The sequence below is a fragment of the Phasianus colchicus genome, chromosome 1 (assembly GCF_987193195.1).
Source record: "Phasianus colchicus chromosome 1, bPhaCol1.hap1.1, whole genome shotgun sequence".
Lineage (NCBI taxonomy): Eukaryota > Metazoa > Chordata > Aves > Galliformes > Phasianidae > Phasianus > Phasianus colchicus.
Window position 1 is genome coordinate 86133135 of NC_143436.1, and position 17559 is coordinate 86150693.

Genomic DNA, 17559 nt, shown 5'->3' on the forward strand with positions numbered 1-17559 from the left:
ATCTAGTACAATAGAACTTCAATGCTATTACTTTGCACCTACACTATCTTTCACCCAAAGCATCTCTTTACAAATCCTTGTGAAGCAAAGGCTTACTTCTTTCATATGAATGCACAAAGAATTACATGAATACTGAAATTCAGCAGCTGTGTGAAACAGCAGCGCTCTCCAACAATTCAGCATAGAAAGAAAAATACTAAGGGCTTGCAGGTGAGCTGGAGAATCATAAAGCATTGTCTTGAAATCAGTCTAATGGAGACCAGCGCTGACTTGAAGTTTCACTATTCCAAAACTGTAAGTACAGCACCACATGGCTTTTCTAACATTGAAAAATATGATCCACTAAGATCAAAATTCAATGTGGAAATGCCGCAATTTGAAAGATTTTTCTTGATTCATTGCCTGGTTCCTTCCCACGAGTCAAAAAAGATTCCAAGAGACTCCATGAGACTCCATATGGACTCCAAGAGGATTTCACAAATTTCCATTAAGATCAGACTTGTCTCAAAGAGACCAAACTGCACCAAAACTCGGTGGCACATGCTATAGTGAGAGAGTGAAAGTGCAGATAACTACAGCCTGTTTTCTCAGATTTTCTGTTGCCCATGCCATGGTGCCAGCAGGGAAGATGGTGATACTTCAAAGCATCTCTGATTCTGACTGAGCAGATCATGTGTGAGTTGCATGTGGCCCCACGACAGCCCATGTTCCACCATTTTCTTGAAGTACTGTGCTTTGAAAATCCATCATTCCAAATCATGAAAGTTTTGGGATCCCTGGCACTAGATAAGCAGATAATGTAGGATTCCTCCAAAGAAATGGAATGCTGGACACACGGACTTGTACATTTGGACTCTGAAAGTCCAAAGAATCCTTGCTCAAGTCAGCATGATCATAGTTTATCAAATACACTCTACTTAGCAAGGCATCCCAGTTGACCTTAAATTCGTAGCAGCAGCCTGCAAAATCCCCAGAACTATAGCCAGGATGTGTTTTAAAATAAAATGGCTCCATTTTTTTTTTGCCTCAGGATTGAAAAAATGTGGTTGTAAGGAAAGTTCTGGAGTTGTGCTTTTTTTTCCTGTTTCCGAATGGAAACAAAACACTCTTTTCCTTTATTTTATCATTTCCCATGAGTCAATAAAGTTGAGTTTCCACTCCCCCTAGCTGTAAAACCTAGTAACACATCCACAGCCTTTCCCACCTGAAGATGCATTGTTGCATAGTGAAGGTCGGTTAAGACTTAATGGCAACACCAGCAGTTAGGTATTGATAAATCTTACATATTTATCATGTAAAGATTAAAATAAAACAGAATTTGAGTGGCATATCTATTGTTAAACTGCTGGTAAGCATTAGAGCTAGGAACAGGTCAAGAGTCTTTGTTCCAAATCATTCTTAATAGTCTTAGAAAATACTCCAATCTGGAGATTCTTGTCTTTATTACTGTTTTATATAGCAGTTCATCTAATTAAAATATCTTAAGTACTACACAAGAGTTTCAAGTAGTTTAAGTCATCTGTTGCTTACTTACTGCTTAGTGGATTCTCTAAACACATCGGCTCTCAGCCACCTCCAGAAAAGATCTACCAGAGACCTCTGATCTGCCTGAAATGCAAGAATTTTCTTACTGTCCATTCAGTACAGATTCTTCTTATTCATTTTCCAAACAATTTTGTATGTATATTCACACCAAAGGACAAAAACATTTCCTATATCTAAAAAGAACCCCGAACAAATGATGAACAAACGTGTGCAACATAGGAAAGAAAAAAAAATGTGTTGATCATATGAGATTGACAGTGGAGTTGATTATGTTTTGTGCTTTGATTCATTATAATCCTCAAAATAGAATGAATGTTGTTAGGTAGAACTGAAGTCCTGCGTAAATCAGTCATCAATCTATATTCTGATTCTGTGATGTCTAGCACTCATTTGCACTAGAACTCATATCTGAGTATGGAAAGGGAGGCTCCAAGCAAGTGAAGTGTTTTCAGAGCTCCTCACTACAGTTTTTTTTAACTCTGTAAATCAATGACTTTTTTTCCTAAGATTCAAATTTCAGGAAGGGAGAAAAAGAGTCTCAAAAATGTGATAAATTATTTGTCTTTTTTCATTAGGCAGTGGTACGTTCACTAAACATGCAGAACATCTCTAGCCAGAGTGGCTAAGTACTTTTTGGTTTAAAGTTCATTTCTAAGGTGGCAAACCCTAAGGTAATTCATGGCAAAGGAAGTTTTCAAAAGCTCTAAGGTATTGCAGCAAGCCCTACTACACTAAGTTAAAACTCAATAAATATTATTCAGCATATAACAAATTGTTTACACCACTGAAATCTCTCTTTCTGCCCTTATGCACATTTAGAAACTGAGCAGCCCATCTCAAATGACATAACTAAAATGCAACTGAATTCATTGATACTTGGTGAATCCACGACACCAGCATCATTTTCATTGAGGGCAGTGTTTTTGAACTGCTGGTTATTTCTGAAAAGAAGTTCAAAAGAAATTGTGTATTAGACAGATACACGCTATCTAGACAGAAGGACACATTATTTTTACTAGATGAATTTTCAGAAATAACCAGCTCTGTTTCAACCTCCTCTATGTATATAAATCACTACAGGCATGGTAAGATCCTTACCACTGCACACTGCCAGAATTTGTTACATCAGTCCACAAGGTATACTGATATAATAGATCTATAAATAGAGATTTAACTAGCCAAAGTCTCCTTGTTGCTGACATTCGAGCTTAACTTTCCACAAAGGAGCTGAATGGATTGCTCAGCTGCACAGTGATAACCAAGATTTTCGTCTTGAGCTTTTCCAGTGAGTAGGCAAGGGTGTTTTCCCTTGGCAGTCTATTTCAGGTTCACAAGCGTGACTGCTCTACTGTGTCTTATTTTAAAGCTCTGTCAGCAGATTCCTCATCTCAGGCTCTGAAATCTGAAGTTTAGTCCCTCTAGCCTTCCCAGAGGCAGCAGATGCTCTCTGAAAGCTTTTATAATTCCACGATGGATAAAAGCCTATTAAAAATGCAGGTATTTTCCCAATATTAACATAGGTTTTAAATGGGATGAAAAAAAATAGTAACAGCTTAGAGTGCTGACTTGGTACTTTCCCTTTGCCAAACAACTGGCCTGTACTGGAGATCTGCTTCTCTCTTCAGCCTCCAAAAAGGCTATCTTATTTTCTCTCACAGGAGCTGAGCTTGTACTCTGCTGATGGTGAGTGCTGCAATTGTAGCTACATCTCAACATCAGGTTTTTTTATTTGTCCCTAGTTCTCTCCTGGCAATTGTCCCTTTTCTTTGGCAGCACTAAGTGAAAGGCAGTTCTAAGGACAGATACCCACACCTACACAAAACTCTACAGGAAGCTGGCTGTGTTTTGTGTGAACACAAGGTGAGTCTTGTGTAGAACTAGTGTAAGATGACATAGGGGGAGGGGGCTTCAGTGATTGCTTTCCCCATTCTTTTTCCTGCTTTCTGTTCCAAACTCGTGCCGCTGTCCCAGTCATTTCTGCTGCTTTCCTTGCCACCCTCTTTCAAGTTATACCTCTTATTCCACCACACACCTATACACAATACTCAGGTTTGAGAGTAAAGGAGGGTTGGAAAGATATTGGAAGGGCAATCATGGAATGTCAGCTACGTAAAACCTGAGCACATTTACCTCAGTGGAGCCAGAAGTAGGACTGAGCAGGTGAGCACATCCCTGAAGCAGCCTTTGGATCGAGTTTCACTGATTCATTCTTTATGCTTGGCACTTTGATAAACTCTACAGAGGGAAAAAAAGAACAGGTAACACCAACAGTTTATTAAGCTACATTCTCCAGAGGAAAACAGCACTTGCTTCATTAATGAAATATCTCTAGGGAAACCATTCTAAATTGTCCAAAGAAGCTTGAAGGATTCCTCTTAAAACTATAAATGCAAAGGAAAAAAACAAAAGAAAACAAAACGCTAGCATGAGAATCTAGCAGAGCCTATCAATGGCCTTTTGTTCTGTTCTAGAAACGTAACTACATAAAGAGTGCTACCCCAGGACCCCCAGAACAAATCCAGTCCTGCACACAGTTTTCTAACTCCCCATCTTTACTAAGCCCACACAAAATTTAGTTAAGAATATTCAGCCTACAGAGAGATGGTTATAGAACAGATCCCAGGAAGTAGTTTGAAGGCTCTAGGCTTCAATCACTAGGAATGATTTCAAGAGAAGAACAAACATCACTGGAGACTAAGAAATTACAGACTTCTCAGAATTTTATTTATTTATTTTTGGGTGGGGAAAGACCTGACACTTTAATATTGCTGCATAAACAACAAATCAACACTTGGTTCCCATAAGTCAGATGGAATTTTACTCAAGAATTTGTACTGTGAAATAGTGGGAACTATTTCATAGTCTTCAGCAGTAGTAGTTTAAATATTGCAATGAACTGGGATACACGGACAACGATCCAAGTTAGGGACAATTTTTTAAACATGATCAGTCCCAACAAAATGCATGTTCAACATTAACTACAGCAGGAACACTTAATAAATAGAAAGTACAGTCCATATGACTTTTTTTTTTTTTTTTTTTTTAAGAAATTTCTTTGACGTGAAATTTCACAGATAAAAAGATTTAAACCACCTCTGCCCAGCACCTGTCTGCATTTCTACCTGCCTATACAAGTTTACTGAGACCAGGTCAGGAGTCCCAGAGTTGGCCAGATCCATCTCTGCTGTAATTCCACCAGCTTTACTCCAGCACAGACTAGTGTATCTGTCTGCAGTTCCAGCTCTCGAGTGCAGCAAAGCAGAGAAAATCCATTTTCGTTAGGAATGTAAACTAACGCACCAGTCAAATATGCCTCACTGGAATAGCTGAGACAAAAAGGCACATATATCTATCTGCCAGTTCTGTTACATGATCATGAAGTCCATCAAACTGACAGAGGGTGAGCAGCAAGAGAAAGGTGACATCTTATCTCGCTGGAGCATGATTTACCAGAGCTTATCTGCTGGAATCCTGGAAGTCAGAAATAAAAGAGCAGGGCTGGGAAACTGCTACCCCAGCTCCCTTTGTGACAGCTATGGGGAAAAAAAGTCTCTGCAAACTGTATTCCTGGGCACACTTCTAGACCTGACTTTTTGGCTCTGTCCTGATTGTTTTTAAAATGTTACTTTTCCAAATGCAAAGCAGCAGTAGAAGCAGCACCGTGTAATTACAATAATGAATTTCAACTTCTGTGTATTTGTATGAAAGGCTGACATTTCTGAGGGAAGGAGCTATTCATGAACAGTTAAACATCCTATATTTTCACTGGAAAAAAAAAAAAAAAAAAAAAACCACAAAAAAACACCAACATCCTGAATCAGAAATTTTCAAGTTGGATTTCAGGGGAACATCATGAAAAGTCCACTTCTTCCTAATGCTGTTGGTGAGAAAGTATGATGTATCACCAAATAAATAAATAAATACACCTGCCCCTAGATAGTCTTTAGATTCATGTTAGCAAGATGAAATTGAAAAGATGATTCTTTTTCCTGGAAAGTGCATCCATGGTCCTTTCACTTCAGCAGTCCCTGAAAGCTATGCATCTGTTCCCAGTTCCTTATTATTAGCTGCTGACAATATTTCTACAGCCATACCACCAGACTCAGACTTACAGAAGTTTTAAAAGGTCCTGTCTCCTATGAAGAAGGCTTGTGCAAATCAGATTAATTAAGGATAAATAAGATAATATACAAACAGAGCAGAGTTGGACGAAGGAGTTCCGCAATGAAAAGCATATCCATAAATGTCAGAGCTTGAGCAAATCACTTTAAATTCTGATGTTAGAAACCTTCCCTTGGTTTCTTACTGTGGGACAGTAAGCACCCTGGAGTTAGAGCCAAGCCGTCATCAAGGTTTAAAGAAGGCTGAGGTAAATGTACAAAGGAAAGAGATATGCTGCAAAAGCTCCAGATCTTCCAAAGAAGGGCTGATCTATAAAAATATGGGGCCTATCAGTCAGAAAATACAGTGTGCTTGACACAGGAGTAGGATATCTGCTGTTAAAGGCAGAAGAATCAGAGAATACTCAAAGACACCAGCTCAAAGCTGAATGAGAAAAAAGCCCATAAGCTTTGTAGAGCAAGCTCTGAGAAGGACAGTTAATACACATGGTCCACTTAGCATTAATGATTTTTCTAAATGTTTGTTTAAAACTTAAAAGCCACTAAAATATGAATCAAAGAACAAAAAAATCATTAAATGCAAAATTTAGAGTTACTGTCCACTCTGATCTCCATTAGTACATTTCTTAATGGAGCTCACATGCTTAGGTAGAACAGGATGTGCTTCTCCCCTTCCCTACACTGCCCTCGTCTACCAGGCAGTATGCTCTGCCTTGTCTGCTCTGAGCAGGAACCATTCCCACCTGCGGCCCTTTCTGTCTTCGCTTTTTTTTTTTGGAAGTGTCTGAGGCAAGGGCTGCCTCCCAGCCTCTCCTAAGGACTGAGAATCTCCCCACAGGAGATGCAGCTTCTGGTGCAGCAAGGCTCAGATCTCCACATGCAACTGCTATCGTACAGCTATGAGCAGCAATAGAGGTGTGCTAAATTCATTAGGAATCTCATTCAATTTAAGCCATTTTCTAGGAAGTGCCACACCACACACAGCATATGCGATATTCAAAGCACTCATTATGTTTAATTCCAAAAGGGGCTTCTTTAAACAGATACGCTTCTGTTTAATACTGAGATAACGAGAGCATCAGAAAGAAAAGCTTGAATTTAGGATTCAGGTATAATTCATGTCCAAAACAGCTTGGAAAGAAGAAACAAAAAATATCAGACCAATCAGATCTTACTATGGCAAGAAATAAAAGTAACAAAACTACAGCAAATACGAAGATCTGAGGGAAATGAAGTAATAAAAAGTCCAGCTGCATTTTCAGTTTTAGATCTTACTTTAAGGATTGTATTTCCTGCAACATGAAGTCTAAAAATCCCCATTGCATCAGTCTGGGGTCTGGACTTGCAAGCAACACCCTGCACTGCCAGAGATGTACGAGTGTCCGTGAGATGGCTCCTACTACAGCACACGCCAGATAGTTTTTAAGTTTAAAAGACATCCCAGATAAACCTGGCCTTTGTACCTGACAGCCAGAAAATGTTGACAACATACATCTCTGAGTCTGCTTCTTCAATTTTAATTCCTTTTCTTGGATACTTTGTTTGCAGCTTCTTGCACATACATAATGTTAACACAGTAACTTATTTTACTAGTGTTTTGGATTATTACTCCGTATAGTCAAGAGAAAATGCTAGAGAAATCTCATTTCAACATTCATTTGGCAAAGAGAAAGATTTATTTGATGATAGATGACATTTTTCCCCCAGCAAGATTACAGTGCGCGTGGATTCTTCTACTGCTTCCAATTAGCCAGGCCGTTTGTCAGGAGAGGGTGGCAGTTCAAAACTCATGACCGTAATTAGTTTCTTTTCTGACATCCCAAAGATGTCCCTTCTGATGTTAGATCTGCACCAAAAATGGAACCGTTTATATACCGCTTTAACCTAGCCAGGCTCCCACTCTCTTCCAGAGTGCCTGGTATGTCACAGACCAAAAAACAGAAGCGTAAACGTAAAAGAAACAGTTCTGTTCTCCAGCTGACAGAACAAACATTGCTGGAATGTACTTTATGCAAACTGTATATACAAATAAGGAATTATTTTTGCTGTCAGCTTGACTTTCTCCCCTAGCTTTTTATCTTAAAAGGAAAGCTGCAGATACTGTTCTAAAAAGAGAAAGGCTCACAGATTCACGGCAGTCTGCTAAAAATTAGATCGACTCAGGCAACGTGCGCTGTTTAATCTGCAGGGAGGTATTTTCAACAAAAAGTCTCCCTCCTCTTTGATCAGCAGCTGCAGGTGACGAATACTTCAGCACTGCTTAAGAAGAAAACTCTTGCAGGCTCACTGCACAACCAAGCAGAGCCAGCTGAGGGCATTTCATCAGTACACACCAACGCAACTCAGATGCCCAAGGATGAGAGACCAGTGACAAGTCACTCCTGCCAGGACAAGGGGTGGGAAGGAGGAAGGGTAGAAGCTAGAATGAGGAGATGCGGGATGTCAAACCCAGTTGCTGCAAGGCCAGTGGCACTGTGGGTCTGGCAACAGAAGAATCACAGGGCCTTGGCACAGGACAAGCAAGCAGTCCCCTTCCTGCTGACAGTAGCTGACTTAAACTTGGGCAGCTCCTGCTTCCTACACCTGCAGCTGGCCATGTGAGAAAGGATAGATGATGATAACTCAGAGTTTCAATTACTCTTGGAGGTCATCCATTTCTCAGCATCCTGTTTTACGAGCGGAGTGTACGTTGGTGCTATCTTAGGACAAGTTGTAGTGGCCTTAAGTTGCAGCAGGTGGATATTGGGAAAAATATCTTCTCAGAAAGAATGGCGAGGCATCGACACAGGCTGCCCGGGGAGGCGCTGGAGTCACTGTCCCAGAGGTGTTCAAGAGCCACTTAGATGTAGCACTGTGGCATGGTAGGGATGGGATGACAGTTGAACTAGGTGATCTTAGAGGTCTTTTCCAACCGTAATGATTCTGTGATCCATTTAGGCCTTCAGATTCAGCAGGAGAAGCCACGCAAGCCAGGATTAACTGAAGAACAATCTACATGTAGCACTGCAACTGTTCATTCCCAACAACACATTTCATTATCTTAACTGTCAATAAACATTATGTGTGCCTAAAATAATATTGAGTGGCTTACTTATAGTTAAAAATGTGTTGGGGAAAAAAATTTTCCCCAGTAATAAAGTGAGAAAAACTTTACCCACCATTAAGACAAATAATTGTGAGTGGGAAAGAAAAATCTCATTTCAAGCTTACCCCTTTGGTTTAATGTAAATGATCTTTTTTTTTTTGCAGTTTAAAAAACAGAATTCCTTTACATCTTATGTTCAAAAAGTAAGAAAAACAGAAGTATTTTAAGACAAATGGAAATAAAAATCACCACCTCACAATATTGATTTGACCTGTAAACTTTCACATGTCTTTTCCTCTGATGAAGTACCATTTTATAATTGTTTTAATTAAAAGACAGCATTTTTCCTGTGGAAATTTTCAGTAAAGTTACTATTGTGACAGCAGCAGACCAGCCTACAGAGCTCTGCAGCTCTTACTTCACCTTGTGCAGAACTGTCATGCTACACATTGACACTTCCTCCAAAACTTTCCCTTCCACTAAAAAAGATTCTCGCCTGTCCCATTTGCGTTCCTCCCCAGTGACAACACTTACTCTGCTTTACACATCATTTCTTTATTCTTGCCATACACATTTCCTGGCTCCCTCCCTCCTGGCTCACATGTCAAGGGCCAGTGTTAGGAAGAAAAGTGAGAAGTCTTGTCTGGAGAACAGGGTCAGACATGGAGGGCCTTCTTTCAGCAGGATGACAGCATTGGTCACATCTCCTTTCACCTTTACAGTGGCTGGTCCCCATCTGGGAATTAGCTGGTTATCTTCACAGATTACGTGCAAGAATATAAAAGCATTCTTAATAGGATCACTCCAAAATACAAGCAAAACAAAGAAACCCACTCATTTCCTGTTCCTGTACATCATTTCCATTGGAAGTCACAACCACGACCTCAGTCTCCAGTTTCCTAAGGGTGAAGAGGCAATTCAGGCACCACGTGCTCCTCAACCTACGTAGCCAAGATGAGCAATAAGTGAATGCATCTCAGCCTGTTTCATACGTGGCATGAAATCAGAGAGTGACTTGCTCAAGTGAACAGACCAAGGGACTCAATGCAGCACTCCTGGCCCTCAGCTCAGCAACTAAATCACACTTTCTCTTCTCATTCAGAGCTGTCCTGGCAGAACAAAGGAATTTATACATCAAAGATCAATCCTATCCTGGCTGGATGATGAACAATATAAAGCTTAGAGAATTATTCTATCACCATTCAGATAGAAAGATAAACTTTCCACCATGAAACTGAAGCATACTTCTTTCACAGTTACTGCTGAACTCATATTTCCCATTGAAAGGCAGGGGTTTTTGTTGTGGTGTTGTTGTTTGAGGGGGTGACGGGGCACTGCAGCTTTACTAGAACTGTAAAATTCTGGAAAGCTGACAACTGAGAAAACTACTTCTGGAAAGTATCTGGCCAGAATTCTTGGATAAAGATGGAAATGATACTACAAACTTTTCAGCTAGATCTCTGACCTTAGAAATAAGGTCCAGCTTTTCAATTGGCCCTTAGAAAAAGTACTAATTATAACGGCAGTAAAAGGTCAAGACTATCAATCTTGGCAATTGGGATCAATTCCTTGCCTATTCAGAAGGCTTCACTTCTATCTAAAGTGACTGCTCCATCTTTTGCAATGACACCTGCCCTTGATTTGTCTAATGAGACATTGTAAGAGCTGCTGCTTTGGTGACTTTTACTGTTTGGATGGTTTTGTTGTGTTTCATTGTTTTATTTTTATGGTTATGGGTTTCTTTTCCGTATTCTCTCAACAAAACCAAATACTCATTTTTTACTCCAGAATTAGTCTTTAATACAAGCAAAAAAACTTGTGACTCCACTCAATGCATTTGGATGAAAGACTATTTTAAAAATTGTTTCTTTTTTTTTTTTTTTTTTTTTACTTGTCAGAAAACAACTTTTTTTTTTTTAATTGGCAAAATGAAAGATTTCAGGCTTCCACTGTAAGGGAATTTGAGGAAAGCATCCTTAAACAAAGCAGCTTGAATTAATCAAAAAAAGAAAGGGAAAAAAAAGAGGAGGAAGAGGAGAACAACAACAACAACAAAAGGAAATAAAAAGAATTTATCCCTCCAACTGAGCATTCACTCCAAATCAGGAAGTTTTTGTTGTGTATTGACATTATTACTTTTGTGCGCACAATGTGTATAACTATATATGCACACACACAAGATCCAACTTTCCAAAGCCTGCAGGACCATTAGAAGAACTTTGTGTCAATCACTTTTAAAGAATAAGAAATACTGAACACCAAAGTAGCAGTATGTAACTACAAAAGGTGTTTCGTTCTCACCACTAGCTGTTTGCAAGTAAAACCACATGTTTACATGCTAGAAAGGAAGCAGGAAACCTCTACAGTACTTGAGGAGTTAGGTGTATTTTGACAGGTATATTTTGTCCATTCTCTGCTTTGTGTCTCTTTCTTCAGACAGTGTATAACCTAGGTTATAGTAACTTCTGACCTTTTGAATTAGCATTAGCAAAGATCTGGGAAATACGTAACTTGAACAGCACTTAGAGATGCAGACTAAGAGCTTTTTTTAAAAGCTTCTTACAGGTTAGCAACTTCCAATTGTAATTACAAACATTTTTGTTGGAAAATTTGAATACAGGAGCCCATCTGGATTTGCTGTTTGAATCATAAGCCTCAGCCATCACCACTGAATCTCAGAAGAACTTGCTACTAGTTTTCACTGTGGGTTGAATCAAGCCCTAAGACTCTCGGGAGTATCATCTTAAAGATGAAGAACCACATGAACTGACACTGTTGTTGTGGTTTAGGTATCGTAATAGACAGTAGTTGTACAAAACTAAACCAAAATGCCTCCAAAAACCCCGCTTGAAGGCCTCCCAGCCATTTGTACATTTCCATGAGTTAAAGCGAAAGCTGTTTGGAGAATGGAGTAGGTGTGGAAATGACTCTAAATCAGCCTCAGCTATAACCACAGAGCTGGAGCATCTGTGACGCTGGTGAGACAGGACAGGCAACCCACAACATGCAAGGGCCCTGCCTGCAGTGGGAGCCCTGTGCTATGGGCAAGACAACCCTGTTCTCCTGAGGTTGCTGAAGGAGGAGGCAGTCAGTGAAACAAGCAAATAGACTTCTCTTAAGTCTTTCACATAAGCGAAGACAGAGGAGGGCCTTCAATCATCTTTCAGCCCGGTAGGCAGCAGTGCATCCCCCAGAAACTAAGTGTGGAAATGTGTGCATACATCTACAAGTACGCAGCTGCCATGTGCGGGACATACTTCCTCTGCTTTTTGACACCCACAGAGAAGGTGGACACATCTCTGATAAATCCCCTCAGTTCCCTTTTATAATTCAGCACAGGAGAAACAAGTACTTCTACAATGCCATTCAGTTACCCGGATCTAGAGAACTACTTTTGGAAAGGGAAAAACAAACCACTGATATGGCTCTTGTTCTCTGTCTAACAAAGAGAGAAGGCAGCTACGCTGGGTTATGTGAACTACACCTAAAATCAGCTTGCAGAGTAAAGCAGCAGCATGTACAGTAAATCACTGTGCCTCCCTTTCAGTAAGGGGGCTGTAAACTACTGTCAAGATAACTATTTTCTCCCATCTAGTGGTGGATCCGCATTTTAAAAGGTTAGAAGGATCGTGAGGCCCTGCTTTCATGGTCTGGGTGTGCTTCTGCCCTTCTGCTCCATTTTAAAATTCCTCTGATCTTAAATGACTGAATTTTGAAACAGCTGAAGGCTGAACACAGTACTGCTGTTCTGCATGTCCCAGAAACCAGGTCTGAGAGGCTGGAAACAGTCCTCACTTCCCAGTTCTTTGTTTTAACCTCTTGACCACGTTATCTCTGCTTTGAAGAGTGCTTAAAATATATGAAAGATGCAAATCTACCATGCTAGTCGTTAGCTAGTTATTTATAGATTGACTGCTAGGGATAGCCTCTTCATGATTATAGCATGGGATTATTTTTAGCCCTCCTAAAGAGCCTTGTTACTCATCTGCAGAAACTGCCATTGATATGTCACATCTGCTTCATGGTCAGCTTTAACTGTTTCACCAAATGCAAGTGAAGGATGTTATATTTCTGGACTGGGAACAAGTTCTGAGGTGATAACCCAGCTGTGTGACAGATTCCCAGCAACGTCCAGCTGAACATTGTGGTAAAATGCTTTGAAGCCAGTCTCCTTGCTATACATGTTAAAATCAAGCCACATTCCTAAAGTAACAAAGTCTGAATTGTGTTCTACTACAGACTGTCATGTTCCTCAACCTAAAATGGCATCTCCTGTTTAATTTTGGAGATGTTTTTCCAGATTTTTCATATTTGGGCTTTCAAAAGAAAGTTCTGTTGCCAGAAGAAGAAAAAGTTCCCAATGTACATTTCCTAAAAGAGCGTACCCGCTTTGTATATCCATTTTTATACTCTGTTATCCTTCATACTTATTTTCCTCCAGGTTTTTAAATTCTATTGATTCAAGTTCAGGAAAACTCTTGTGGGCTTAGCTAATATTCTCTCAGGTCATTAGTTTGAACTGAAATAGGCTTCAAAGGCCAAGCACACACAGCTGAGAATTTGTAGAGCACAAACAGATGCACAAAGTACATCTCATACAGACCATAACCAGTATGTTGAAAAGCCTGTTACAACACTGACTATGGAGAAGTCTAATACAAGGCTAAATACCTTTATATAGCACAGAATTCAGACATGCCACTGTGCACTGAAATGACACCTTATGAGCCAAAAAACCTATTTTTTAATTACCTGCCTTTCCTTCTTAGATACTCACAATGATGGTACATTCCTATGAACAGTAATGCTACTAAGATAACCGTACATCTTCCCAGCAGGCATGAAGCCAAAGTGAAGTTTCAATACACCAAACAGACAGTTAAATAGACAGCCACATTAATACCTCTTCTGGTCCAATTCAGGCCTTTTCCAGCAAAGAAATGCTTGCAGCATTAGTCTTACCATGATACTCTTATTCCCTTTTCTTTTTCTTGATAAAAAACATCTTCACAAAAAGGTGGTGATGTAATTGTATGTTCTCTCTCACTGACTCCATATCCAACCTAGATATAAGTTTCCTAGCTCTCCGCGTATTTGTTTGCTACTCTCCTGCTTCCTTACCAAGACTTAGAATCTACAAGAGAAAAGGGACTTTTCATAAGAAGTCAGTCTAGGGATGGACTGAAAAACGTGATATGAGCGAGAGACGATTGATTACAAAACTTTATACAATAGAAAAACACAAACTATTTCTATGTCAGGGCAGGCAATATGCTATCTCATAATAACTGATGGGAAGGGGTCATCGAATATGGTGTCTAGGTCATTTCATTGCCTTTGGCTTTTCATCTAATGGTATGATTTCATTCTTCCAACTTCTGTGTTGGCAGACTTTTATCTGGTTTTATAACAAATAGAAGGAAAAGAAATGACTGATCCTGCGTACAAAATTGCCTTTGCCAAAAGTAAAATTCAAAAATCAAAGCAAACAAAGCCTGCAGCTGCTCCCTTGTTTCCCATGCCAACAATAATAACCAGTTACGATAAAACTGGATTACCTGAAACAGAATCCAAAAGAACCACATCTTCAGCATAAATAGATTAATAGAATTGAAAACATGTTAACTAGGAATTTCTGTTTCACCCTCACCTTGAATCACTGTCCTTTATCCACCAAATCTGGGGATGTGCTATTAAAATAAAGTCTTAAAAGCACCCGTAACAAACAAGCAAGTTTGGTCTTGCTTTCGTGCAATATACATTTAGAAACTGAGCCATCCCCATTTGCTCTGTACAGCTCTATGCCAGCTCTGTACAGCTCCATGCCAGTGCAATGCAGTAAAGACCAAACTGTTATATATTCCTCCACAAATCCATCCTTTGGAAAGTTTTGTTGTTGTTTTGTTCTTTTATCAAAGAAAAATGTCCACAGTAACAAAAGCCCATAGGCTTGTCTCAGATCTTGGAATCAGAGACCAAAAAGCCAGAAAGGCAACAGACAGAGAGAGGTCACCACTGCAGTCCCCACTGTGAAGATGGTAAGATCATATCAATTCATCCTTAAAAAGCATATCTGAATTTGTGCCCTCCATGAATTTTCAGTGCCCCTTGCCCAGAAAGTGCAAAACTATTTCAGCAGAGCTATCAAACTGAAATTCTTCTAACTTCATTTTACAAGCTGGCTTTCACAGGATGTGTTTTGAGGACTTGCAAAGCATCTGCAACGTGGTAAATGTTACCAAACACAAAGCACTACAGATGCCTCCAAATGTTGCCAGGTCAACATGTATGCCTGTCGTCTTAGGGAACACGGCAATTCTTTGCAAATAACTGAATTTAACCTGGGTGAGGATTATTTGTTTAATTTTCAATTAAAAATAAAACCTCACAAGCATCCTCACACTTGGACATTCCTTCATAAAGAAATTGGAAGAAACATTAGGTTTTGCAAGTAACAGCAATAAAATCTGCTACTTGCTCTTTAGTCCGAATTTTCAGGGATAGATTGACTCCAGGTAACGCTTCATCACTGTTATACTTGGCTTTTGAACTACACTCTGGTAAGGAGGTAAAATTATTAATATTCAAGAGGTCTGAGCATGAAATTTATTGTAACAAAAGGTACACTGCTTTTGACTAAAAGCTAGTAGTTTGTGATTATTTACAACCTCTACTTCTACCATATGATAATACTAGATGTACCAGTTCTACTGGCTCACTCAGTGGAAGTTCATCTCTATCAGATGTGGGCACTGGGCCTTGTTAGCATATAAAGGATCAACTGAAGTCCATCCCTTCCAGGGATGAACACCTGGCTTTGTTAACATTTGAGTGATTTTTTCCTCACCTCTTTCTTTTCTTATAATCCAGGTCCCTGCAATCACTTAGAAGAGAATAGAAAATTAGAGAGGGAAATACAGCTTGAATGTTCTCTCACTATGATCATAATTATTAAAGGTTCTGTCTGACTTGCTTTAAATTGTGTTATGCTCCTGGAGTCCCACTATTCTCCAGCACTAAATACTACAAAATTAACTGCAAAAGAGATATGCTAAATAGACGGCTACTTAAAGCCAAGAAGATGCAGCTGTCCTAGGAGAAGAGAACAGCTATCCCAACTACAGGTCACAAAAATAATCTCTGCAAGATGGAAGAAAAGGTAGATTGCTGGGTTTTTTTTAGCCATAAAGGCTACAGAGAACCCCAAGAACTGTCCCAGTGGTCAGAACTATGAGTTAAGAGTGAGTTATGAGTTAAATCAGTCTCCCATATGATGAGCTGTAACTTATCATAGAATTGTAGAATTGCTTGGGTTGGAAGGAACCTCAAGGATCAAATTCCAACCCCAATGCCACAGACAGGGCCACAAACCTCCAGATCTGGTACTAGACCAGGTTGCCCAGGGCCCCATCCAATCTGGTCTGGAACACCTCCAGAGACAGAGCATCCACAGCCTCTCTGTCAGCCTATCCCAGCACCTCACCACTCTCATAGTAAAGAATTTTCCCCCGACATCCAATCTAAACCCTCCCTCCTTGAGCTTAAAACCATTCCCCCTTGTCCCATCACTGTCTACCCTTGTAAAAATGTTGATTCCCCTCCTTTTTATAATCCCCTTTTAAATACTGGCAGGCTGCAATGAGGTCTCCTCACAGCCTTCTCTTCTCCAGTCTGAAAAAGCCCAGCTCCCTCAGTATGTCTTTGTAGGTGAGGTGCTCCAGCCCTCTAAAACTTCTGGAAGCCCCATGTTTCAGAGAGCATCCTCTATAACCTAGGTGCTAAGGAAATAGTGTGCATGATTTGGACTCCAGGTTTCAATCTTTCCGTGATGATTCAACACAAAGGCCTCAAGCCACTATTTAAAAGCCACAGATACTAGTTGAAAGGGAAGCAAAATGAACCAGCATGCATATTTCTCTGCTTCAACCATTCAGACAATCACCCATGGTTATGGGTAAGTCTCCTCAAAGCACCATTTACTCATTACCTCAGAAGAGCCTTATGACACCATTCTTCTATCCACAATTCTCCTCCTCTGCAAGCCAAAAGTATCACTAAGCACATAAAGCTGTCAAAGCCCAATATTTCCTTTACTATCTCACAGCCTTTTCATGAACCTCCCTGCACACAAATCCTTTCCCACCCATGCACTTCACACAGATCCTTCCCCACACACTCTCTCTCTCCACTCAGCTAACACTCACCCTCCAAGTATACTGCATCATAGATGTATTTTCCTCCATCTTACCACATACTTCACACCATGCAGAAATGGCATTTCCTGGTCACAAGGCTGCTGTGCATTTCAGCACGCCATGCTTTCCCCTATGAGACTATGAAAGCATTAATAGCCTCCCAAATGGAGGCCCTGCCTTTGGGTCCCAGCTCCATGATTTCAGATTGGTCATGCTAAGCAAACTGTAGTGATGAGAAAAATTTGAGAAATTAAAATCTTCTGATAAGCAGAAAATGAAAAAGGCAGAAGTAACAATATAAGCAGATCTGGAATGTGATACAGAGGATTTACTTCCTAAATGAAAATTACCTCTGTCTATGAAGAGATGGGGTCCCAAAAAAAAGTAGAAGTAGTGAAGATCCTCTACTATAATTTCCTGTGGTGTCCTTTTCTGACTCTGCTTTGGGCCTGTATAATCTGCAAGCAGGGTAACCCCTCTCATTCCATGTATAGGAAATGTAAGCAAAAGAAAGACAGGAGTGGCTCTTTTATGAAAACTGTGCTGAGATGGACATTTATATAGATCACAGTAACTCTCATCAGAGGCCAATGGCAGATATCCATGTGTCAGT

At 39.9% G+C, this 17559-nt stretch overlaps 1 long non-coding RNA gene across 1 annotated transcript in view; it reads right to left on the minus strand.

The window, feature by feature from the left end:
* Nucleotides 1-3776, minus strand: part of LOC149919814 (uncharacterized) — a 97316-nt gene extending 93540 nt beyond the window's left edge. Inside the window, exons 1-2 of the long non-coding RNA XR_016471483.1 lie at nt 3676-3776; nt 1535-1608 (exon numbers count right to left, since the gene is read on the minus strand). This is a non-coding gene — a long non-coding RNA (uncharacterized LOC149919814). The remainder of the gene's footprint in view (nt 1-1534; nt 1609-3675) is intronic.
* Nucleotides 3777-17559: the final 13783 nt, after the last annotated feature.